Source organism: Chiloscyllium punctatum, chromosome 8 (genome assembly GCF_047496795.1).
Source record: "Chiloscyllium punctatum isolate Juve2018m chromosome 8, sChiPun1.3, whole genome shotgun sequence".
In the NCBI taxonomy this organism is placed as follows: Eukaryota; Metazoa; Chordata; class Chondrichthyes; order Orectolobiformes; family Hemiscylliidae; genus Chiloscyllium; species Chiloscyllium punctatum.
In genome coordinates, this window is record NC_092746.1 from 88,704,312 (window position 1) to 88,729,583 (window position 25,272).

At 41.3% G+C, this 25,272-nt stretch overlaps 1 protein-coding gene across 1 annotated transcript in view; it reads left to right on the top strand.

The window, feature by feature from the left end:
* Positions 1-13,885: 13,885 nt before the first annotated feature.
* The window catches only part of LOC140480731 (patched domain-containing protein 3-like), a 46,298-nt gene continuing 34,911 nt past the window's right edge, over positions 13,886-25,272 (top strand). The window contains exon 1 of the mRNA XM_072576014.1: positions 13,886-13,959. The gene's annotated coding sequence lies outside the window, so the exon portion shown is untranslated. The remainder of the gene's footprint in view (positions 13,960-25,272) is intronic.

A 25,272-nucleotide genomic window follows, 5' to 3' on the forward strand; every position in this document is an offset into this window, starting at 1 on the left:
ATTCTCACTTTGACAACATCTCCATCTGTGTTCGCTTGCCAACCAATCAGCGCCCTCTTCTCATGCAGTCTAAATTGTTCTGTTTGAAATTTGGTATTCTTGTAATTCTATCCTGATGAATGAAATTTTTGACAGCATGTAGCTTTTTCAGCAATATTCAAATTAGAAAATATTGTATTTCATCCAGGGAAGCTAAAAGATAAAAAAAAGTTAAAAGTTGAGACAATTGATATGGGAGCATATTCATTGAATATTCTACGTGAGAATCTCTACAAAGGTTGTAATGAAAAAAAAGGGTAAGGTAAAATCACCATTGTTCCAGATGACCATAACACTGATCTCTCATCAGTGAGAGGACTGGTGGTTTTTTAACCTGAGGTCACCATATCTCGGGTGAAAGGACAGAATAAGAGCAGGAATCTTTCATGCTAAAAACAATGACTGCAGATGCTGGAAACCAGATTTTGGATTAGAGTAGTGCTGGAAAAGCACAGCAGTTCAGGCAGCATCCAAGGAGCAGGAAAATTGATGTTTCGGGCAAAAGCCCTTCAGGAATAGAGACAGTGCCTGTAGAGTGGAGAGATAAATGAGAGGTAACCTCAGTTAGTGCAGGAATTGAATCTACATTGCAAACCAGCTTTGAGCCAACCAAATACCATTACTGAAAATCATTTTCTCATTGAATATTAAATCTATCATTGTCCACTGTAGGACAATGTACATTATACAGAAGAGTGTAAGGAAAGGTTACAATTTCCAAGTGCCATACTCTGCTTGCACCCTGAGAAATGTTAAAGGTTAAAATATAAAGGTTAAACATAAATGCCAATATTATCCTGGTGTATCCGAGTGCTCTTTCTAATGGGTGCCATGTACTTTGAAGTGTGGTCCTGGTATTTGCAATAGAGCTGGAGGTAGGCTGCTGATCCTGATGCCCTATGGCTTCAGATGACCTTAGCAGCTGTCCACTAGATGCTTAAGACTAGAAATGTCCCACAATGCTGAGGGTTCAATGCAGAAGTCTCCTCTGGTTCCATTTGAGTAAATTGAAACATTGAGAGGGAGACTGGGGAATGCTGACCAACTTTGGAGTGCCTCGAAAGGAATCCCCTAGTGTAGCAGATTGCAGCACCTCCTCGGGTGGCTTAATTGGGCTGGGGAATGCTGTCGAAAGAGACACCTACAGGTGCAGGTATAGGTTCCTTGAAAGTGGTGTCACAGGTGGACAGGTGGTGAAGAAGTCGTTTGGCATGCTTATCTTCAACGGTCAGAGCAGTGAGGAATCCAGGAGTTGATACAGCTAGATGATACATTGGTAAGGCCGCATTTGGAGTACTGCATACAATTCTTACTAACAACTGAGGTCCTGTCTTCTGATTCCCTCCCTTATTAAACAGAGGTGTTATATTAAACATTTTCCAGACCTCTGGGACCCTCTCAGAATCCAGTGATTCCTGAAAGATTACTACCCCAATGCCTCCGCAATCTCATCTATCTCATTTGGAACTGTGAGGTGTAGTCCGTCTGGTCCAGGTGATATATCCACCTTCAGACCTCTAAGCTTCCCCATCACCTGCTCTTTAATGTTGGCCACTAAACACACCTCTGCCCTATGACTTTCTTGAAGTTCCAGAATGCTACGAGTGTCTTCCACTGTGAAAACTGATGCAAAATATCTATCCAGTACCTCTGCCATTTCTTTGTTCCATATTACTACCTCTCCAGCCTCATTTTCCAGTGGGCGAATGTACAGTCTTGCTTCTCTTACCTTTTAGATATCATAAACATGCTGTTGCCATACCTTCACTCCCGTGTGGACCGTCCCTTCTCATAGTTATCTGCTGTGCCTGATGTTAGATTCCAGACCCTTTCCATACCCCATCCTATTACTTGTTCTGGAAGCTTTAATAGCCTCTCCTGAGCCCTCCCCTGATTCCTTTAAGTAGTATAAAGTCCTTGTGACCTCGACTTCCTCATCAATTCATTACCTTATTCCAAATGCTTTGAGCATTAAGATACAAGTCCTTTAAGTTTGTTCTATTATAATGTTTCCCTATACTTGTATGGTTCTTGGTACAATGGGATGTTCATATTTCTTTGAGTTTTATTTTTGCAGAATGCACTATGGGAAATCAGTTCATGTGGTATTTTTGAATTTTTTGAGGCATTTCTTAGGACACATTGTGGATGGTTTTTTAAAAAGATATTGTTCGGTAGTACAGAACTTAATCATTGCCAAAAAGAGGCACAAACTCGAATGTCAATCAATTTCACTGCTATGGACTGGGACATACGCATCTATACATGTTACCTTTCTAAGTTTGGTTTTTTGCTTCTCTGTTCTAATGAGTGCAAACTGAAAAGCTTTGAGTTTGTGTCTCTGTTTAGCAATGTTTAGGTTAGTAAATAAAATTAGAGCACACAGTATTTTGTTTATTTTTTAATTCGTTCATGGAATTTAGATGTATTTGGCGGGGTCAGCTTTTATTACTTATCCCTGTTTGGCCTTGAGAAGGTATGCTGTTTATGAAACTGCTGCAATCCATTTTGTTGCAAGTGGGCGGCACAGTGTCACAGTGGTTAGCACTGCTGCTTCACAGCGCCTGAGTCCCGGGTTCAATTCCCGCCTCAGGTGACTGTCTGTGTGGAGCTTGCACATTCTCCCCGTGTCTGCGTGGGTTTCCTCCAGGTGCTCCGGTTTCCTCCCAAATCCAAAAATGTGCAGGCTAGGTGAATTGGCCATGCTAAATTGCCCGTAGTGTAAGGTGAAGGGGTAAATGTAGGCGAATGGGTCTGGGTGGGTTACGCTTCGGCGTGTCGGTGTGGACTTGGTGGGCCGAAGGGCCTGTTTCCACACTGTAATTAATCTAATCTAAACCCACAAGCCATTAGGGAGAGATTTCCAGGACCCTCCCACAGTGAAGAAACAACAATTAATTTACAAGTCAGGATACCAAGTGGTTTAGCAATTGATTTACAAGTCAGGATAGTGAGTGGTTTCGAAGGGGACTTTCAGATGATGGTGTTCCCCTGTATCTGCTTCCCTCGTCCTTCTAATGGTATTGATCATGTGTTTGGAAGTGGTGTCTAATAAGCCTTAGTGAATTTCTGTAACGAATCTTATATATGGAGTGCAATACTGCTACTTAGTATCAGTGAAGAAGGGAGTGAATGTTAGTGAAAGTGGAGCTAATTGCGCAGAGTTGCTTTAACCACCTTCTTGAATGTTGTTAAAGCCAAACTCATCTGGGCAAGTAGATAGAATTTCAACACACTCCTGACTTTGCATTCCAGATGATGGAGAAGCTTTAGGGAGGTTTCCTACCTTTGACCTACTGTTGTAGCCACAGTGTTTAAATGGTAACCATAGGATATTGATAGTGGACAATTCAGTGATGGTGGGAATGTCAAAATGCGATGGTTAGATTCTCTCTGTTACTTGAGTGGCCTGAATGTTATTTGCCATTTGTCAACCCAGGCTTGGTTATTGTCCAGGTCTTGCTGCATTTGGATATGGACTGCTTCATTACCTGAAGAATTACAAGTGGTGCCAGATGTTGTACAATCATCAATGGACGTCCCCAGTTGTGATGGAGGAAGGTAATTGATGAAGAAGGGCCTAGGACACTACCTGGAGAATCTCCTGCAGAGATACCTTGGAGCTGAGACAACTGACCTCCAATGACCATGACCATCTTCCTTTGTGCCAGGCATTACTCTAACTGGCATGGAATGTTCCCTCTTATTCCCATTGATACCATACTTGATCAAATATGCCTTCATTTCAAGGACAGTCACTCTCACCTCACTCTAGAATTCAACTCTTTTGTTGATGTTTGTAACAAAACTGTATGAGGTCAAAAGGCCTTTGACCCTGACAGAAGCCAGACTGAGCATCAATGAGCAGGTTATTGTTAAGCAAGAGCTGCTTGATAGCGCTGCATCTTCCATCACTTTACTGATGATTGAATGTAGACTGATAGGGTGGCAGCTGGCTTCGTTGGATTAGTTTTGCTTTTTGTTGTATGGATGTTGGTGCTTTAGTAGTATTGGAGCAGCACATTTAGAGGTGCAGCAAGTTCTGGAGCACATCTTCTGCACTATTGCTGCAATGTCTGAACCTATAGTCTTTGCAGTATTGCATACATCCTAACATCATATGGAGTGAATCAAATTGGCTGAAGATTAGCATCTGTGATGCTGGAGGCATCCGGAGGGGATGAGGAAGGACCATTACTCAATACATCTGGCTGAAGCTTATTGTAAAATGCGTCAGCCTTATCTTTTTGATGATATGCTGGGTTTCCCTGTCATTGAGGATGAGGATGTTTGTGTGGAGTTGCTTCCTTTACTCCATTGTGGTTTAATTACCCACCACTATTTGCATCTAGATATGCAGAACTGTAGGGTTCATATCTAATCCATTTGATGTGGAATCACTTAGCCCTGTGTATCACTGGTTGCTTATGCTGTCTGGTACAGAGCTGTTCCTATTTTATGGTTTCACCAGGTCGACACCTTATTTTAAGTTATGCCTGCTATTGCTCCTGTCATGCCCCACACTCTTCTTGGAATAGGGGTAATGTGCTAGCATGGATTGAGAATTGGTTAATGGAAGGAAACCAGAGGAGGAATGAATGAGTTATGGTGATATACGGAAGGATCAGTGCTTGGGCTTTAGCTGTTTACAGCCTCCATTAATGATTTGGATGTGGGGACCAAATGTCAAATTTCAAAGTTTGTGAATGACACAAAACTAGATGGGAATGCCAAGAGCTGCACCAGACTGATTAAAAATGAGATATTAACCAAACAAATATACAACTTGCTAGCCAATCAGTGAAGCACTATTCAATAGGCTGAGCTATGTGATTCCTTAGCTAATGGTTCAGATTAAAGCTCTGCCACATCCAATCGTGAACGATGGTGTCCAGTTAAATAACTGACAGGAGGCTTCACAAATATACCCACTGGTAAAGATAGAGAAGCCCAGCACAAAAGTGAAAAAGACATTTACCACCACTTTACCCAGAAGTGCAGAGTGAATGATGCACAGCTTTAACAGCAGCATATCGGAGAAAGTAAGGACTGCAGATACTGGAGATCAGAGTCGAGAGTGTGGTGCTGGAAAAGTACAGCAGGTTAGGCAGCATCTGAGGAGCGGAAGAATCGATGTTTTGGGCATAAGCCATTTCTGATGAAGGGCTTACGCCCAAAACATCAATTCACCTGCTCCTCATCTGCTGCCTGACTGGCTGTGCTTTTCCAGCACCACACTCTCAATACTAGCAAATACCCAACAAGTCAATATTGTTTCAGTATGTTATGCTCAGAAACATGAAATATAGTGACAAGTTCAGTCCATTTGGCCCTTCAAGCCTTCTCAGGGGCTGATCATCAAAACTATATCTAACTCCTTCTTGAAAACATTCAATGTTTTGACAGCAACTATTTTCCTTCTGAGAAAAAAATACTTTATCTCGGTTTTAAATTGGTGATCCAGATTTTATGTTCTTAAAGTTCCTAAAGCATTTCATAAATGAAGGATTACGTTTTCCAAATTTGTTTTGGCAAATATAGCAGCTGGTTTCAAATAGCAAAGTCTCACAAACAGGAAATGAAAGAAATAACAATTGACCTACTTATCTCAGAGTATAGGTCAACTGACACTGCTGTTCAGGTGACAAAGAGAGCTACACTATAGAATCCTTTTGTATCCATTAAATGAGAAGCTAAGGCCTACGTTTTGCACATTGTTTGACAGAAATTATCTCTGAAAATGCAACCTTTGTTTTGTATTGCACTGAACTTTCAGCCTTGGTTTTGTGTTGAAGTCATGGGCTTGAGTCCTTATCAAAACCACAGTCGAGACAGAAAACCCTATCATTTCCTGTGAAGTTTATATTTCATGATCTAAGTTTGTATCATTCTAGTTTATATGATGTTTTAAGAACTTCTGAAATACAAACTGAATTTTTCAAGAGCAAGTAAGTGTGTACAGATAGCACCTGTTTGCGCTCATGTGTGTAAACCCAGTGAATAAAGGAGAAACAAACTGAAAATGAACATAAGTACATTCATTCCTTGTGCCTTGCTTCATTATTGAACATGTGGCAGTACAATATTAAGTTTGTTGACTACCACTGGTTTTGACTCTGTTCTAAATTTGAAGGTCAAATAATCTGAATATTGTTGAAAGGGATAAGGATGTGGATCCTACTTGTAATTGAATATTTGTATCAAAATGTGTTCAGAAAACTCTCTCAAAAGGGGAAAGAAGTCCTGGTGTAATCTTGGGGAAGGGGTAGAATTACCTTAATAGTTATGGAAAGTATTGAATCTTTGGTGACTGTTGATGTCTTTTTGAGAATCAATTTCCTCAGGTGAGGTGTCTAAAACAAAAGGGCATATTTGTAAAATTCAAACTTGCCAATGTAAGAAGGAAATTAGGATGTATTTTTTGTACATGGGTGGAAATCTAGAAGTTCTTTCCTTAAGGCGGTTGGGTGAATTGAAATTTCCAAAAGTAAGATTGACAGATTTTTGTTGGATGAAGGTACAGAGGCAGGTAAGGACCATTGATGTTTAGAATCATTATGATTTCATTTTGTCATGGAGCAAACGTAAGCAATCCTTTACTCAGTGAACTAAATTAAAGTCCACAAGCTTTTCCAAGTATTTTGTGAGAGTGTGATAAATGAAGATATGACAAAGAGAAAGAAACCTTTGTGAAAGGTGGTGAGATGCAAGTATTTTGAATTACTCGAACAGAAAAATTAGGCTACTGTTCTACATCAGTTTTAAATATAATCTAGTTTCTCTGTGCCCCAATATCTTTTCTGATCCTTGTTTCTCTCTGTCCTGAAGCTACAAATGAAGAAATAAGAGAAACAGTCCATCTACTTTTAGAAATGTAACCACAATCTGACTTGTGTGATCATTCACTCCCTCAATTCCAATTGCTAACCATGTCTATCTGGGGAAAGAAAGAGAGTTTAAAAATGGCGATTCGGTACCAGATAATGCGAAGAGATTATTGAAGCCAGAAGAGTCACTAATGATCTTGATATATAAAACGTCTTGCATAATAAGGAATATCCCCATTCTTTGGTGTTATGGATCCTTGAAGGCAACATCTGAGTGTTTGGCAGCAAAACTGGAATGTCATCTCATCTTTGGGTGAGTATCTTAGCAATTTTAAAAATTACACTGCACCCAGGTTATAGTCCAACAGGTTTATTTGGAAGCGCTAGCTTTCAGAGTGCTGCTCCTTCATCTGGTGGTTGTGGAGTATAAGATCGTAAGATACAAACAACCATCTAATGAAGAAGCAGTGCTCTGAAAGCTAGCGCTTCCAAATAAACCTGTTGAACTATAGTCTGGTGTTATGTGATTTTTAATTTTGTACATTTCAGTCCAACACCAACATCTACAAATCATGTCTTATCAATTGCCCTAGTTGCTACAAACTGGTAGCCTATTATTTGTGATGCACTTCTTTTTTACTGGATTGTATTATGATCCCAATAAAAAGGTTCAATATTGAGTTGGAAAAGGATAAAAATCAGTCAATCATTAAGGTTTCAAATTGAAAAAAGGCAGATTTTAAGAGGTTTAAACGTTGAACTGAAGCACATCAATAGGAAATACATTTTGGTGAATAAAAACAATAGTTGAAAAATGGGAGATTTCAAGCGTCGAATATGGTGCAAGCTAGGTACATGCCTATGTGAAATAAATGTGGGGTATCCAAAGCTAGACTAGCCTAAGGCTATTGATGAGAAAATAAGGAAGCATATGATACCGGAATAGAAGGAAGTGCAACTCAAATGCAGGAGAGCTAAGGCTGGAATAAGGAAAACTAAGAGGAAGTGTGAGCAAAGGATGGCAGGTTGTACTAAAACAAATAGTAAAATGTTCTTCAAACACATTAATATTAAAAGATTAGTGAAAGATAGAGTGGGGCCCATAAGGAACAAATATGGTAAGGTTCTCACTGAAGCAAAGGACATGGCAGACTTAGTAAATGAATAATTTGCTTTTGTCCTTTCCAAATTAGAAGATGGTGACAATAGCTGAATTGAAGATGTGGGTATTGAGCAACTGAGCAGTATAGTGAGAGATAAAGAAGAGATGCTAAAAAGGCTGGCAGTATACCAGGTAGAGAAGTTGCAGGCCTAGATGGCATACATCCTAGATTGCTAAGAGAGGTAACGGAGCAAAATGTGTAGCCATTGTCAGAAAATTTGCAGGTCTCTCTCAATGCAGAATTAGCCTCGGGGACTGGAACGTTGCAAATGTGGCATGACTGTTTAAGAAAGGCAAAGGATAACCCAGGAAATTACAGATCCGTCAGCTTGACACCAACAGGGGGAAAATTGATGGAAGCCATATTTACGGGATAGGGTAAACATATACTTAGAGAAAATAAATTAATACTAGACAGCCAGTGTGGCTTTGTCAAGGCAAGTCTCATCTGACAAATTTGACTGAGTTTGACAAAGTGATGTAGGCAGTGGGTGAGGGTAGTAATGTGGATGTTCCATATTTAGACTTTCAGAAAACAATTTATATGTGCTACATGGCAGGTTGGTGAGCAAATTAGAAATGTTTGTGATTGATGAGTCCTTGGTGGCATGAATGAGAAGTTGGCTAAAAGGTAGGAAACAGATGGACATTTCGCACACTGGTGATGAGTTGAAAGTGATACGCTCCAGGAATCAATGTTAGAACCCTTGTTTTTTCTGATGTTTACAAATAATTTGGAGATGAGTATTGAGGGAAAAATCTCTAAATTTGCAGAAGATGCTAAAATTAGGAAGAATAGAGAATTGAGGATGATGCTGAGAGACTTAAGAGGGACATTGATAGATTGGCCAAATGGGCAGAACTTGGCATATAAATTTCAGTGCAGAGAAAAATGAGGTAATGTATTTTGATAGAAGAAAGAGAGAAACAATACAGGCTCAATGATACAGCTTTGAGCAGAGTACAGGAGAGAAGGGACCTCAGGGTTCACATGCATAATTCTCTGAAGGTGGCCAGGCAAATTGAAATCATTGTTGAGAAGGCATATAGAATCCTTGAGTTTAAGAATGAAGGTATAGAGTATAAAAGCAATCTACACCTCTGCAAATCACTGGTCAGATCACTTTTGGAGTATTGTATTCAGTTCTGGGCATCTTATTTAAGGAGGGATGTTAAAGCACTGGAGTGAGTGTGCAAAGGATATTACCAGAATTATACGAGGAATGAAGGATTTTAGATACAAGGAAAGATTAGAGAAATTAGGCTTATTCTCCTTGGAGCTGAGAATATTAAGGAGGTCACCTTATTGAGGTGTTCAAAATTATAAACAATTTTAACAGGGAAAAGAACGATATTCTGTTTCCACTAATTAGTATGTCAGTAACTAGTGGGTCACAATTTCAAGTTTGTCGGCAAGAGAGCTACAAGTGAGATGAGGAGAAACTTCTTTACTTGGTTGTTAGAATTTGAATTGCGCTGCCTGGGAGAATTGTAAAGGTGGATTCCATAGGAGGTTTCAAAAGTGAGCTGGGTATATATTTGGAAATGATGAACTTAGAGGGCGACTGAGATAGGACTGAGAATGGGATGAGCTGGACAGCTCTTTTGAGAGCTGATAAAGACACAATGGGTCAAATGGCTTCCTTCTGTACTGTTAAAATTCTATGATTCTATAGTAATACTGGATACGTGAGATCCCAGAGTACAAGTTGGCTTGATAGACTGTAAAGTTAATTTTTGCCATTTGTTTATGTGATGGTCAGTGACTGAACATACTCACAATAGGCTGTCAGCATACTTAACAAAATAATGTAAAATTTATTACACAAAGGGAGAAGAACACTTATTATATCAACTGTGCAAGAACTAGTTGAAATAATCTTATTACAAATATGAGAAACAGAGAGTTAAACCCTTTAACCCTTAACAATAAATTTACAGATATTCCCAACTCAGTGAGAGGTTAGCCTGTCTATACTTCTTTGTTGAATTGACAAGGCTACAGTTGCTTTTTGAAGCTTTCTCCTTACTGACATCTAAGTAATTACAGAACAAAGACATTGGTTTTTGTTACATTAAGCTTTCAGCATCTTCTGCTTTGGGATATTTTTCTTTTAGACCACTTGGGATTTTTCCACAGCCTTGATATTTTTGAGACCACTGAAGTAATGATACCCTTTCACTGTGACTGAACCTGTGCACATTGCTCAGTTTTCTGTGGGATTTTGTCTTTGTGATACAGGTTCCTAACATAAGCAACAGCACTGCTTTTGTTTTTTACCTGGTGTTTCTAATTCACTGATTTATTTACCTTAAGCTATACTCCAATTCTGTGAACTCTGATTAAAAATGCATGCATCAACTAAATTCACACACTTGACTACACTCCCAGTACAAGACTAAAAACTATACCTTTTCTTCTCAACATACACTATCTGAAAATACAAATCAAACTTGGGGCTCTACATTACTTTTGCAGTAAAGTACATGTAGTGCCAGTATCTGACCTATTATTTGTGAGTGTGAGATTTAGTGGTGTGGTTCATAAGGATGATTGGCATCCCTTTTTTCAAATCACATGGGTATGTTCATATCTTAATCAGCTGAAGTGAGAGTATAAAGGCAGAGAAATGTTAAGCAAAATATTTTGCATTTGTTTTGCAGACTGTATCAGTTTGAGATAGAAATAAGAAAGGGCAAAGGGTAAAGGAAGATAATGTCTCCTGTAAATCCAATGGTCTAACCTATGCACAACTCTTTTAACACATGAGTTCATGTCACACTGCAGATGACGCCTCTGCATTACACACAAACACACACACAGGTGCTCTCTCATACCCAAGCTCTCTCTCCCATACGTTCACACATACACTCCCACATGCACCTCCTTTCAGACTTATACCCCTTAACACTCACACTCACCCACATACACATACACACACACTCTCACAGACACTCATACCCCTTCGCGCGCACACCCACATGCACACATATGCATATACTTTTGTGGGGTGAATTTGCACTTGCAGAATTACGTTTTATTTTGCTCAAATAATTCAAGAATCCATGTAAGATGTTGTAAATCCCTTTTTTAGATTAGAATCAGTCTGAACATTGGGGCACAGACAGCCTCACACAGGGCACCTCACACCTTCAATCCATTATCTGGGCCAACATGGCACCTATTGTTAAAGTTCACTTGAGAATGTAACTTTAAGAAAGTTTGGGATTTACATATGAAAGAACTGAAACCAACATGCCCATTCTAAAAGATGAAAGACTTTAAAAACAATCCAGGTATTTTTCAATATATAATTTCAGTTACATCACACTATAAACTTTTGCTATAAATTCTGTGTCTTATGATCTTATACTCCACAACCACCTGATGAAGGAGCAGCACTCCGAAAACTCATGCTTCCAAATAAACCTGTTGGACTATAACCTGGTGTTGTGTGATTTTTAACACTCACATACCTTTTAACTGCCCTAATTGCTTTGTAACACTTGACTCGCCCTTGATTCCCCACTTCATTTTGTTAATTGCACCACCTACTCCAATCCCAATTAAATTCCCAATCTACAAAGCCCTCTGTGATCATTTCCACTCGCTTTTTATTCTCTGGAACATGCCCAACTCCCAACCCCTGCACTGACAAGCAACCAATCCATTGGCTTTTGAAAACTTCACTCATCAGATATAATCTTCACTGGCGAGGCTAGCAATTATTGCCTGTTCCTACTTGCCCTTGAGAAGGTGGTGGTGAGCTGCCTTCATAAACTGCTGCAATCTATTTAGTGTAGGTACATCCACAATTCTACTAGGGATGATTTTAACCTAGCTACGGTGAAGGAGGCAAGGAATCTGTTTATAATGGAATGTGTATTTTAATATAATGTATATATGTACAGTAGACACCATTACATTTGGGGAAACCTGGTCTTATCGTTGAGTTGCACTCAAATTACAATTAATGTTCGGATTGCAGGAGAGGAGAAAGATTGCAGGGTGTGCTTAGGTCACAGCATGCTCTCAAATCGACAGCGTTGTCCTGGATTGCAGGGAGGGTTCAAATTGTACAGTGGCCCCTGATTGTGTGAGTGCAGATGGATTGTGGTGTGGACTGGCAAGGTCTGGTGAATGCAGCTGTGGGGAAGGGAGTTTACGTGATGTGTTCATCTCAGGAGGGAAGGGAGATTGTGAGGTGCACTTAGACTGCAGGAAGAAAGTTTGCAGGAACACTTGGATCTCGGTGGGGAGAGACGATTCAACTTGCATTGTGGGCAAAGATTGGAGGGTGGATTTCTATTGCAAGAGGGAAAAGTGCTAGTGAAAGGGAATAAAGATTACAGGATATAAGAGATCATGAGGTAGGCTTAGATTGCCGAAGTGAAGAATTTGCAAGGTTAGTGGAAGAGTCCACATGACATGGTTTTGGATCACAGTTTAGGATCAAGGGTATGTTCAGATTTCAAAAGGGAACAGAGTTGACAGGTTGGATGTTGATCTCTGTTTGCAAAGGGTAAGAACTCCATTTCCAAGGAATAAAACCTGACAGCAGATATAATTGTTGAAGAAATTTAAGCATCGTGCTGAAAGATTGCCTGATCATCAGAAACTGTGGAGGATTCTGACTGAATTGAATTAATAGTTGCCCAGAAAAAGGAGGAGGATTAAAATCTGCTTTAATACTGATTATACTGAACCCTTGGCCTGACATCCCAACCCTCCCTGTTATTGACCTCACAATCCCACTACCAGACTGAGCCTCACACCTGACCAGGCTGGATGCAGCATCCCAACTGCCAAACCAACCCTGACATCCTCCAGCCACACTGGACTTGAATCTCCCCTTTACTCTGTGTAAAGACTTTGTCTTTTTATTTTGTTTTTTTAAGAAAAGTTATGAACTGAAATGAGAAAGAAATGTTTTAAAACAATGGCTGTGTGGAACCTGACACCCATGGCAACCATTGTGTTTATACATCTGTTTAAACAAGTATTAACTGAAGTAGTTGCAGATGAATTGGAGTTCTATGTACAGATGTAGCTGGGTGGCAACATGAAGTTAATTGGTCTGTGGACTACTGACCAGTTATTGATGGCAAGGGCCTTTTGCTTGACAACTATGTATGTGATTTGGTCTTGGGTATCTAAACAGCTTGAAGCTGGGGAAAAGAATTACAAAAGTGTTTTGATCACAATAAGCTTAAATTCAATATCCGTTCTCTGCAGTCAAAACTGACCTGAAACCTGACAAACTTCAGCTAATTTGTCCTTCAATTGCTGTAAGTTGTGAGAAGGTTACCTGCAGCTCGAGCCTCATTACTTGTAATAAATAGTAATTCTTAAGTACAGAAACCTGGAGTATCTGGTAAATTGTGGAATTTTGTATACTTATTTTAAAATCTTTAATTTTTGTGGTGAATTTGGGAATAGAGGGGCTTGGTTTCTACTGGGTTACCCCAATGAGTCCGACTGAACATTAGACCTAACACGACCTCATGTCTGTCAGGTATGAAGCCTCACCAAACCTAACCCTCACAGATCCCTTTCAAAATTTCCCACTAGTGTTTCCTAACCTGGCAATCCCACCCGAAGCTGACCTACCTTCACCCATCCTGAAACTGCCCTAAACACTCATCTACTTACCTTCCATCCTACCCTACATCTGTATTCAGTTGCATAAGCAAATATTATGCAGAACTGAAAAAGACTCGTTCGACTCTCTAGTGGTAACGAGTTCCGCCCTTTCCTGGGGTTTGTTTCCCTTGTGACCAGTCACATGTCGTTGATGCTGCATTATACCTCAGAGAAACCAGAAACAGCTTGTGAATGAAGATAGATTTTCTGGTTTACAGCAAGTAAAAGGCTGCACAGAAATTGATCTTAGCCACAGCTCTACAGTTGGAAGTGTATGTATTAATCAGGTAGGTTTTACCCAGATATAATGCTGATGCAATGTTATTCTTTGTATATCCTCTATAGATGGTGCAACATTTGTTGCTAACTGTAATCACATCAGTTAGACCATTTTTTCATTAGTTTTGAGTTTTTGTACGTTTGTAATTATTGTTAATATATTATAGCCATTTGATTGAGATAATGATCTGTATGTCAGTTGCTACTGTTCTGCTTCCTTTCTCTGCTGTGGTATAGTTTTAAGTTGACAAGCACTAGGTGTAAGGTCAAAAACAGAAACCACAACCTCAATCAGCAATCAAGGGTAAGTTTGTCACAAACTGTCCAAATTTAAATAAAGAAATTTAGAAAAAAAAAATCTATAACATAGTTATCCTAATCACTGTATATGTAACAGCCAAATTTCTGGTGCCAAGACTGGCTCTCATGTAATTAGGGGTACATCAGGTTCCAAGCGATTGATTGTGAAAGGGAACTATCTCTAGTCAGAGACACAAACAGACTTTTCTGAGGCAGAGAAATCAGAATGGTGTGTTGTCTCCCTGGTACCGTCATCAAAGATATCTCCAAGAAGGTGCAGAATATTCTCAAAGGGGCCTGGGACCAGCAGCAGGTCATTGGACATATTGAAACTAATGACATAGGAAGAAAAAAGGATTAGATTCTGAAGGGAGAATATAGGAAGTTAGGCAGGAATTTAAAAAGGAAGTCCTCGAGGGTAGTAATATCTGGATTACTCCCGGTGCTACGAGCTATTGAGGGTAGGAATAGGAGGGTAGAGCAGATAAATGTGTGGCTGAGGAGCTTGTACAGGGGAGAAGGGTTCACATTTTTGGATCATTTGAATATCTTCTGGGTAGAAGTGACCTGTACAAGAAGGATGGATTGCATTTGAATTGGAAGGGGTAAACTATACTGGTGGGGAAATTTTGCTAGAGCTGCTTGGTAGGATTTAAACTAGTAAGTTGGGGGGGGTGGGACCCAGAGAGACAGTGAGGAAAGAGACCAACCTGAGACTGGTACAGCTGGGAAAAGGAGCAAATCAAACAGTCAGGGCAGGAAAGAACAAAGTAGAGAATGTGGTAGGACTGATAAATTAAACTGCATTTATTTCAATGCAAAAGGGCAAACAGGGAAGGCAGAAGGCAGATTAGGCTATTATAGCGATTCCAGTGACATAGTTCAGGGATGGGTGGGACTGACAGCTTAATGTTCCAAGATACAAATGCTGTAGGAAGGATGGATGGAAAGGTGGGGGGGGGGTGGGTGGGTACAAGAGAGGAGGGGGACTGGTGTTTTTGATAAGGGATAACATTATGACTGTACTTAGGGAGGATATTATTGGGAATATGTCCAGGTAAGTTATTTGGTGGAACCGAGAAATGAGAAAGGGATGAGCACCTTTATTGGGATTGTACTATAGACAATATAACAGACCCTTCGTCCAACTCATCTGCTACCACCAGATACCCTAAACTGACAGTCCCATTTGCCTGCATTTGGCCCATATCCCTCTAAACCCTTCCTATTCATGTATGCATCCAACTGCCTTTTAAATTGTAGTTGTATCTGCAGAGTATTTTCTTAGTTTTTAAATTTTAATATATTTTCTTAAAAGTAGGGGCTTTCGATTATGATAAAAATGAAGGAAGGTCCCCAGCTTAATAAATTCTCTTTATAGGTGAGGTGTTGGAAGACTGCCAGGAAACCATAGACTGGTGAACCTGACATCGGTGGTGGGCAAGTTGTTGGAGGGAATCCTGAGGAACAGGATTTACATGTATTTGGACAGGCAAGGAACGATTAGGGATATTAACATGGCTTAGTGTATGTGTGAGAAATCATGTCTCACTAACTTCATTGAGTTTATTGATGAAGTAATGAAGAGGATTAATGAGGGCAGAATGGTGGATGTGATCTATATGGGCTTCAGTAAGGCATTCAACAAAGTCGCTCATGGTAGACTGGTGAGCAAGGATAGATCATGGAATATGGGGAGAACTAGCCGTTTTGGATACAGAACTGGCTCAAAGGTAGAAGACAGAGGGTGGTGGTGGAGGGTTGCTTTTCAGACTGGAGGCTGGTGTCCAGTGGTGTGCCCAAGGATCGATGCTGGGTCCACTGCTTTTTGTCACTTATATAAATGATTTGGATATGAACATAGGAGGTGTGATTAGTAAGATTGTAGTTGAACAAAATTGGAGGTGTTGTGAACAGTGAAGAAGGTTACCTCAGAGTACAACAGATCTTGATCAGATGAGCCAATGATAAATGTGAGGTTCTGCATTTTGTAAAGGCAATTTAGGGCAGGACTTATACACTTAATGGTACGGTCCTGGGGAGTGTTGCTGAACAAAGAGACCTTGGAGTGCAGGTTCATAGTTCTTTGGAAGTGGGTTCTCAGGTAAATAGGATAGTGAAGAAGGCATTTGGTATGCTTTCCTTTATTGGCCATAGCATTGGGTTTAGGAGTTGGGAGGTTGTGTTGTGGCTGTACAGGACTTTGTTAGGCCACTTTTGGAATATTGTGTGCAATTCTAGTCTCCCTCCTCTAGGAAGAATGTTGTGAAACTTGATTCAAAAAAGATTTACAAGTACGTTTCCAAGATTGGAGAGTTTGAGCTATAGGGAGAGCCTGAATAGGCTGGGGCTGTTTTCCCTGAAGCGTCAGAGGCTGAGGGGTGACCTTTATAGAGATTTATAAAATCATGAGGAGCATGGAGAGGGTAAATAAACAAGGTCTTTTCCCTGGGCTGGGGGAGTCCAGAACTAGAGGGCAAAGGGTGAGAGAGGGAAGATTTTAAGAGGACTTAAGGGGCAATGTTTTCATGCAGAGGGTGTTGTATGTATGGAATGAGCTCCCAGTGGCAGTGGTGGAGACTGATACAATCACAACATTTAAAAGGCATCTGGCTGGGTATATGAATAGGAAGGGTTTAGAGGGATATGGACCAAGTGCTAGCAAATGGGACTAGATTAATTTCGGATATCTGGTAGGCGTGGACAAGTTGGACCATAAGGTCTGTTTCTGTGCTGTATGACTCTGATTCTGTATGCATGTTTTATACATGGTAAAAAAAAAACTCCATGGTTTTGTCAGAGCTCTTCCCCTTTTTTTTGCTGGTGAAAATGAAAACAAGCTTAGGTTTTTAATGTCATTGAACTTTTGTTTTGTTAGCTCAAAAAGGGTGAAATTAAATTCCTGACAAAATGTTAGTACCTGAAAATGATCAAGGCCCAGCTTTTGCTTCTGGGGTATAGCGTTGTAGAATTGATCCAACTCATCCATGCTGACCAGGTCTCCCAAACTAAACTATGCCCATTGCTTGTGTTTGGCCATATCCCTCTAAACATTTCCCATTCATGTGCCTATTCAAGTGTCACTTAAATGTTGCAACTGCATCTACCACTTCCTCTGGCAGTTCAATCCACATACGAAACACTCTCTCTGTGGAAAAAAGTTGTCCCTCAAGTCCTCTTAAATTTTTCTCCCATCACCTTAAAATTAAGCCCTCTTGTTTTGAATTCCCACACCTTTGCTATTCACCCTATCTATGTCCCTCATAATTTCTATATGTTCATCCCTTAACCTCTTATGTTCCAGGGAAAGGAGTCCCAATGTATTCAGCTTCTCCTTATAATGCAAACCCTCGAGTCTCAGTAACATCCTTGTAAATCTTTTCTGCACCCTTTACAGTTTAATAATGTCCTTCCTATAGCACGGTGACCAGAATTGTACACAATACTCCAAATGTGGCCTCACCAACATCCTGTAGATCTGCAACATGACATCCCAACCTCTGTACTCCATGGTCTGAGCAATGAAGGCAAGTGTGCCAAACACTTCTTTTACTGTCTACCTGTGAAACAACTTTCAAGGAACTATGTACCTGAACCCCAAGGTGTCTGTGTTCAACAACACTCCCAGGGCCCTACCATTCACTGTATAAATCCTGGCCTTGTTTGTTTACCAAAATGCAACGCTTCACATTTACCTAAAGTAAATTCCATCTGCTACTCCTCAGCTCAGTGCCCAGATGATCAAGTACGCTTAGATAAATCTCTTCACTGTCCACTATACAATCGATGTTGGTGTTATTTGCAAACTTACTCACCGTGCTTCCTATACTCTCATCAAAATTGTTTAGGTAAATGACAAACAACAGTGGATCCAGCACCGATCCCTCGGGAACACTGCTGTCACAGGCCTCCAGTCCAAAAAACAACTCGCCACCACCATCCTCTGTCTCCTAAAACCAAGCCAATTTTGTATCTAATTGGCCAAGCTGTCCTCTGGTCCCATGTGGTCCAATTTTATAAATCAGTCTACCATGTGGTACGTAGTCAAAGGCCTTACTAAAGTCCACTTAGACAACTCCTACTGCTCTGTCCTCCTCTATCTTCTCAGTCACATCTTCAAAAATCTCACTCAAGTTTGTGAGACATGATTTCCTATGCACAAAGCCATAATGACTATCTCTAATCAGTCCGTGCTTCTCCAAATGCATGTAGATCCTCTCAGAATCCCCTTCAAAAACCTACCAATGACTAATCTCAGACTCATCAATCTATGATTCCCAGGCTTCTCCTTGTTGTCTTTCTTAAAGACACAACATCAGCCAACCTCCATTCTTTTGTCACCTCGCCTATGGCTGTAAATGATTTTTTTAAAAAGTCTGCTCCAGGGGCTCAGCCATCTCTTGCCTATCTTCTCACACTGGGGCCCTCCAGGGGTGCATACTCAGCCCCCTACTGTACTCACTATACACCCATGACTGTGTCACCAAATACCAGACTAATGCCATTTACAAGTTTGCTGATGTCACCACCATAGTTGGTCGAATCTCAGATGGTGATGAAACAGACTACAGTGCGAGGTGGAAGACTTTGAAAAATGGTGCACTGAGAACAACCTAGCTCTCAATGTTGTCAAAACCAAGGAACTCATTATTGACTTTCGGCAAGATGTTACTCATACCTCCCTACACATTAACAGCACAGAAGTGGAACGAGTGGAGAGTGTCAAGCTCCTGGGAGTGGTCGTCAACAACAAGCTTTCTTGGACTCTTCAGGTACACGCACTGGTTACAAAGGCCCAACAACTTCTCTTCTTCCTCAGGCAGTTGAGGAAATTTGGCATGACGGCAAGTACCTTTGCCAACTTTTATAGGTGCACCATTGAGAACATTCTGTCTGGATGTATCACTACCTGGTATGGCAACTGTACCATTCAAGATCAGAAATGGTTACAGAGAGTGGTGAACTCAGCCCGGACCATTACAAAGGCCAACCTCCGATCTATAGAATCCATCTACCAGGCCCACTGTCAAGAAAAGGCCGCCAGCATTCGCAATGATCCATCCCACCCTGGCAATGCTTTTCTACAACCTCTACCATCGGGGAGAAGGTACAGAAGCCTGAACACACGCACCAGCTGGTTTCGAAACAGTTTCTACCCTACTGTTGTTAGAGTACTGAATGGACTCTCAAACTCTTAGCATTCACCTGTACCTGTGTTTTTGTTTACCTATTATTTACTTATCTATGCTACTTAACTATGTGATTTACCTGTATTGCTCGCAAGACAAAGCTTTTCACTGTGCCTTGGTACAAGTGACAATAAATTCAATTCAATTCAAATTCAAAGTATTGCAGTTTGCAGCAATAGTGTACCTGTGGTGGTATTAATATGTAAGGACTCAATGGAGTGCCAATTAAGTGAGTTCCTTGACTGGTGCTGTTAATCTACTCCAATCAGGGAATCTGGGCTGTTGGATAAGAAGTGTCAGACATCCTGTTAACTCTGACAGCTGCACCTTAGGGAGCTGGATCAGTGTCAAGAACTCTGCACATGTAAATAAAGGGTGACTTGGTGCTGGGATACCAGCCACTGTGAAGTTATTCCAGAGGTGTTGAGAGTGGAATGAATGATGTAACCATGCAAATGCACCTACCATCTAAAGCAAACATGGCCCATGTCAAGCTTCGTGAAGGACAGCACCCCCCCTGCCAACTTTGCATGAAGATCTTCTCTGCCAAGGACTGGGTATTTATCCAGCTGTAAAGAGTGGTTTACCGAGTCTTTAACATCCCCACAAAAGTGAACCGACCCATCGAGCTTCACAATCAGTGCTGTCCATTCTGCAACTGGACTGGTTTGATGATTCCCTTGTTCTCCAGCCTTCTAATTTCTACTCCAAATTTTGCCCATAAGGCAAATGGCACTGCATGGGCCTTGCAGAATTCAAACATACTCTACAACTGGCTTTATCACTGGAAAATTCAGAAAGTGGAGCATGAGAATTGCAGGGTATTCAAATGGAATTGGACACCCTTACCAGTCCAACTGATCTTGGGGAACACCACTTGAGTGAAGGCAATTTCATCGCCTCACTCGACATATCCTGAAGAGTGGGTTTGTAGGTCAACCCATAGCAAAACCCCAAAATAAAGCCAAGCCTCAATCAAACAGTTAAAATTTTGTTCAGAAGCCATTGCTGCTGGTATGCGGAGCCGAGACATCAAAAGAATCCCATGAGACCTTAAATTGAGTAAGAGACCTCCGGCTCGTATCCTGGACAGTATACACCTTGAAAAGTTCACCCACATCTGGTTTGAAAGAGTTAAATGGCTCAGCAACATCCAAGTTAGAACCAATCAAAATAAACATTTGGTTAAATGGTCACCTGATTATAATGTAGGTCGACACTGGTGCAGCTGTTTCAGTCTATAACAAAGTTCGCTCTGGACTCCAACAATTAAATTTGTGCAAAGACCTGGGCTATACTGAGAACCTATACTAGGGAACCTTTTCCGATTAAGGGTGCGACTTTGGTTCCAGCCTCTTATGCGAAGCAGCTAGTTCAGTCAACACTGATTGTAGTAAAAGCCTCTGTTCCAAGCTTGGTGGGTCAAAATTGGTTGAGAAAGATTCATCTAGCTTATCTCAATGTTTTGATGAGAAAATAGCTGCCTGAGTCCTAATTAAATACCCAGAAATTTTTCAGGATGGTCTCGGGACTATCTAAGGAGCATGTTGACCAGAAAGCAATTCCACAATTCTGCAAGGCCCACGCAGTACCATTTGCCTTACGGGCAAAATTAGGGGCAGAAATTAGAAGGCTGGAAAGCAAGGGAATCTTCAAACCCAATGCCGTTTGCAGAATGGGCAGCACTGATTGTGAAGCTCAATGGGTTGGTTCACTTTAGTGGGGATGTTAAACACTCGGTAAACCACTTTTCACAGCCGGATAAACACCCAGTCCTTGGCACAGAAGATCTTCATGCAAAGCTGGCAGGCGATGCTGTCCTTCACGAAGCTTGACATGAGCCATGTGTACTTAGGTTAGATGAGGATTCCTAGCAGTCTGCTACAATTAATACCCATAATGGTTTGTGTGAAAGTACGAGGCTGCCATTGGGGGTATCATCAGTTTGTGCAATTTTTCAGCGGACAATGGAAAACAATTTGCAAAGTCTAGCCCAGGTCATTGTTGATGTTCTAAACAACGTGCTAATAACAGGAAAGACCAGTAATGATCTTTGAGAGAACTTGGATATCTTCCTTAGATGTTCATCCCAGGCAGGCAAATGCTTTAGAATGGAATAATATGTATACCAGGCACCCCAAATGACCTGCATGTGCTACAGAGTTGACACGACTGGGTTACACCAGTTAGAAGATAAAGTGAAGGTGATCAAAGTTGCCCAGGCTCCCACATCTGAATTGGAGCTGAGGTCTTTCGAAGGGTGGCATGGTGGCTCAGTGGTTAGCACTGATACCTCACAGCATCAGGGACCCAGGTTCAATTCCCATCTTGGGCGACTGTGAGTGTGGAGTTTGCACATTCTCCCCATGTCTGCGTGGGTTTCCTCCCTCAAACCAAAGATGTGCAAGTTATGTGAATTGGCCATGCTAAATTACCTACAGTTTTCAGGGATATGTAGGTTAGGTGCATTAGTTATGGGTAAACGTAGAGTAATAGGGTATGGGAATGAGTCTGGGTGGGTTACTCTTCAGAGGGTTGGTGTGGGGCCGAATGGCATGTTTCCACACTGTAGGGATTCTGTGATTTTAGGGCTGGTGAAATATTGCGGAAAGTTCATATATAACCTGGTCTCCATCCTTGCACCTTTGCATCAACTTGTAAAAAAAAATGCTCAGCCTTGGAAATGATCATGTAGCCAAGCTAGAGCTTTCAGCGAAGTGAAGAAACAGCTAGCATTCTCAAAGGTGTTGGCACACTGTGATCACTAGTGAGATCTAATGCTGATGTGTGATGCCTTCCCATTGGGCATTGGGGTAGAAATAGCTCATAAGTGGCCCAATAGAGGGGAACACCCAATAGTGTATGCATCCAGGACTTTGGTTCATGCAGAGTGTAAATACGCCCAGACAGAGAAAAAAGGTTTGGCAGTCAGAGATGGAGTCAAGAAATTTCACAAATACCTTTTACAGATGTAAATTTGTAAAGTGATAAACTACAAACCTCTGCCAGTGGTGATGTGGGAAACCAGAGGGCCATCACAACCAGAATTGTAACCTTTTTGAACCTGGAGAGACCAGATCACAGTAGAGGACAGCATATTATTATGGGGAGCAAGAGTGATTGACCCCAGCAAATGTCACCACCAGATATCGGCTGAACTCCACCAGAGTCATCCAGGAGTTTCCAAAGTGAATATGTTAGCGAGGAAAGTTACATCTGGTGACCAGGATTGGATGCAGACCCATAGCTGCATTGCTGGGGCAGTGCCCAGAGTGCCAACAAAGACAAACATTACCGCCAGCAGCTGCCCTACATTCGTGGAACAGGCCGGGTAAACCCTGGACTCGGTTACATGTCAACTATGCAGCTCCTTTCATGGGCTCAATGTTCTTAGGCACTGTAGATGCCCACTTAACATGGTTGGACATGCACAGAGTTCATTTGTCAAACACAATGATAGAAAACCTGTGCCCATCTTTTGCTGGAAACAAACTCTTGGAAGTGTTGATCACAGATAATGGGGCATCGTTTACCAGCAGGGAATTTAGGAAATATTCAAAGTTCAATGGTATTTGTCATATGAGGACAGCTTTATACCATCCATTGTCCAAAGGTCTAACAGAACAGGCAGTCCAAAATTTGAAGGTAAGCTTAAGAAAACAGCCTACAGCTTCACTAGATATGAAACTGTCCCGGTTCCTATTTGATTATTTGATCACTCCTCATAAAACGACAGGGATAGCTCCAGAAGAGTTGTTAATGGGGAGGCAACTTTGCACCAGGTTAAATCAATCTTCCCGGATGTTGGCAGGGGGGCAGGGTTGGCAAGTGTTGGTTGTGGTTAATTGGCATCAGGAGTGCCAAAGCTGGACACAAGACTCTGCTAAGTGAGTGTTTGTTTATTTCAGGGGATGAAAGTTGGTGTAGGAATCTCAAGAATAGCTCTGCATGGATAAGAGGCATGGTTGACGCAAGTTCAGGTCCAGTGATGTGTAAAGTTCAGGTTGATGTGATGGCCCTGAACAAACACATGGACCATATGAAAGCTGCAAATTTGCAAACAGTGCAGGAGCAAAAGATGCCCAGTTCCTTACAAGCTTTCCAACTGTTCCAGTGCCCATGGGTTCTCCCTGTCCATCAAGTGTTGAAGATACCACAGAATCTGAAATGGACACGGAGGATGTTGATGCCTTTGCTGCCTGAAGAGGAGAATGAATTTCTTCTGAGACGCTCCAGGTGCAAGAGGTTAGCTAGTGTGCTTTACACGCTGCCCATGTCAGAGGCAGAGGTGGAGGAACTTGATCCCAGGAGCAACTGCAAACAAAAGCAGCTGTGCTTGAACTTGGTGAGATGGGGGTGGAAGAGATGAGGTGATTGTAATGAGGTCAGCCAGGTGGACCTCATAGAATATGAGTTCCCTGATTTGGAGTAGATTTACATCCCCATTCGGGGAGCCCTGGCTGACAGATGAGAATGGGAGTGTCAGGCAGAGAGCTGGATCGGACTGATCCATGTGTAAATAAAGGGTGACTTGGTGACGGGATAACAGCCTCTGTGGAATTATTTTATGTTGTCCTGGTTAATATTGAGTATTTTAGTGTGTCATTGGAGTCACAGTCACCCAGGCTAGCAAAGTTTACTCATTTTAAAAATTTAACCTATTTTTCCAATCAACTTGTTCACTGGTATTATTACACTCACCTCAAGAGCAGGTGGACTGGAATCCTGGTCTCCTAGTCCAGGGGTGGGACAGTACAGGAGGACAAGGCCTATTCAATCACATTCCTGATATGTGCCTTACAGATGGTGAAAAAGTCTTTGGGAATCAGGAGGTGAATTATTTACACAGAATACTCACTCTTTGGCTCATAATCACAATTCAGTTAAGTTTTTAGTTAATGATGACCTCAGGATGTAAATTGCGGAAACATAGTGATGGTAATGATAACTCTATCTTGTAAGAGATGCTCATTCCATCGCTCATATATGGCACTTGATATTTATCGGTTTAAGCAAGACAGAATCAGATATTGTGGCACAGTGCTATACAGTTGGGAGCAAGCAGTCCCAGATATTATCAAATTGATTCCACAAGGCTCAGTTAGGGTGCTTGAGAGTTACAGGTTAGCCAGGAAAGACCCAAAGAGAGTGCTAAGAGGAGCCAGGAGAGGACATGACAAGTTGTTGACAGATAGGATCATGGAAAATCTTAAAGCTTTGTGTAGGTATATCAGGAATAAAAGAAAGAGCAGAGAAGGATTAGGGCCAATCAAGGATAGTAATGGGAAGTTGTGCGTAGAGTCTGAGGAGATAGGAGAAGCACGAGATGAATATTTCTCTTCAGTATTCACCCTGGGAAAAGACAATGTTATTGAGGAGAATACTAAGATACAGGCTACTAGACTAGACAGGATTGAGGTTCACAAGAGGGACGTGTTGGCAATTCTGGTAAGTGTGACAATAGATATGTCCCCTGGGTTAGATGGGATTTATCCTAGGATTCTCTGAGAAGCCCGGGAGGAGATTGCTGAGCCTTTGGCTTTGATCTTTATATTGTCATTGTCTACAGGAATAGTGCCAGAAGACTGGAGGATAGCAAATGTTGTCCACTTGTTCAAGAAGGGCAGTAGAGACATCCCTGGTAATTACCCTGACTTTGGTTGTGGGTAATGTGTTGGAAAAGGTTATAAGAGATAGGATTTATAATCATCTAGAAAGGAATAAGTTGATTAGGGATAGTCAATACTATTTTGTGAAGGGTAGTCATGCCTTACAAACCTTGCTGTGTTCTTTGAGAAGTTGACCAAACAGATAGATGAGGGTAAAGTGATT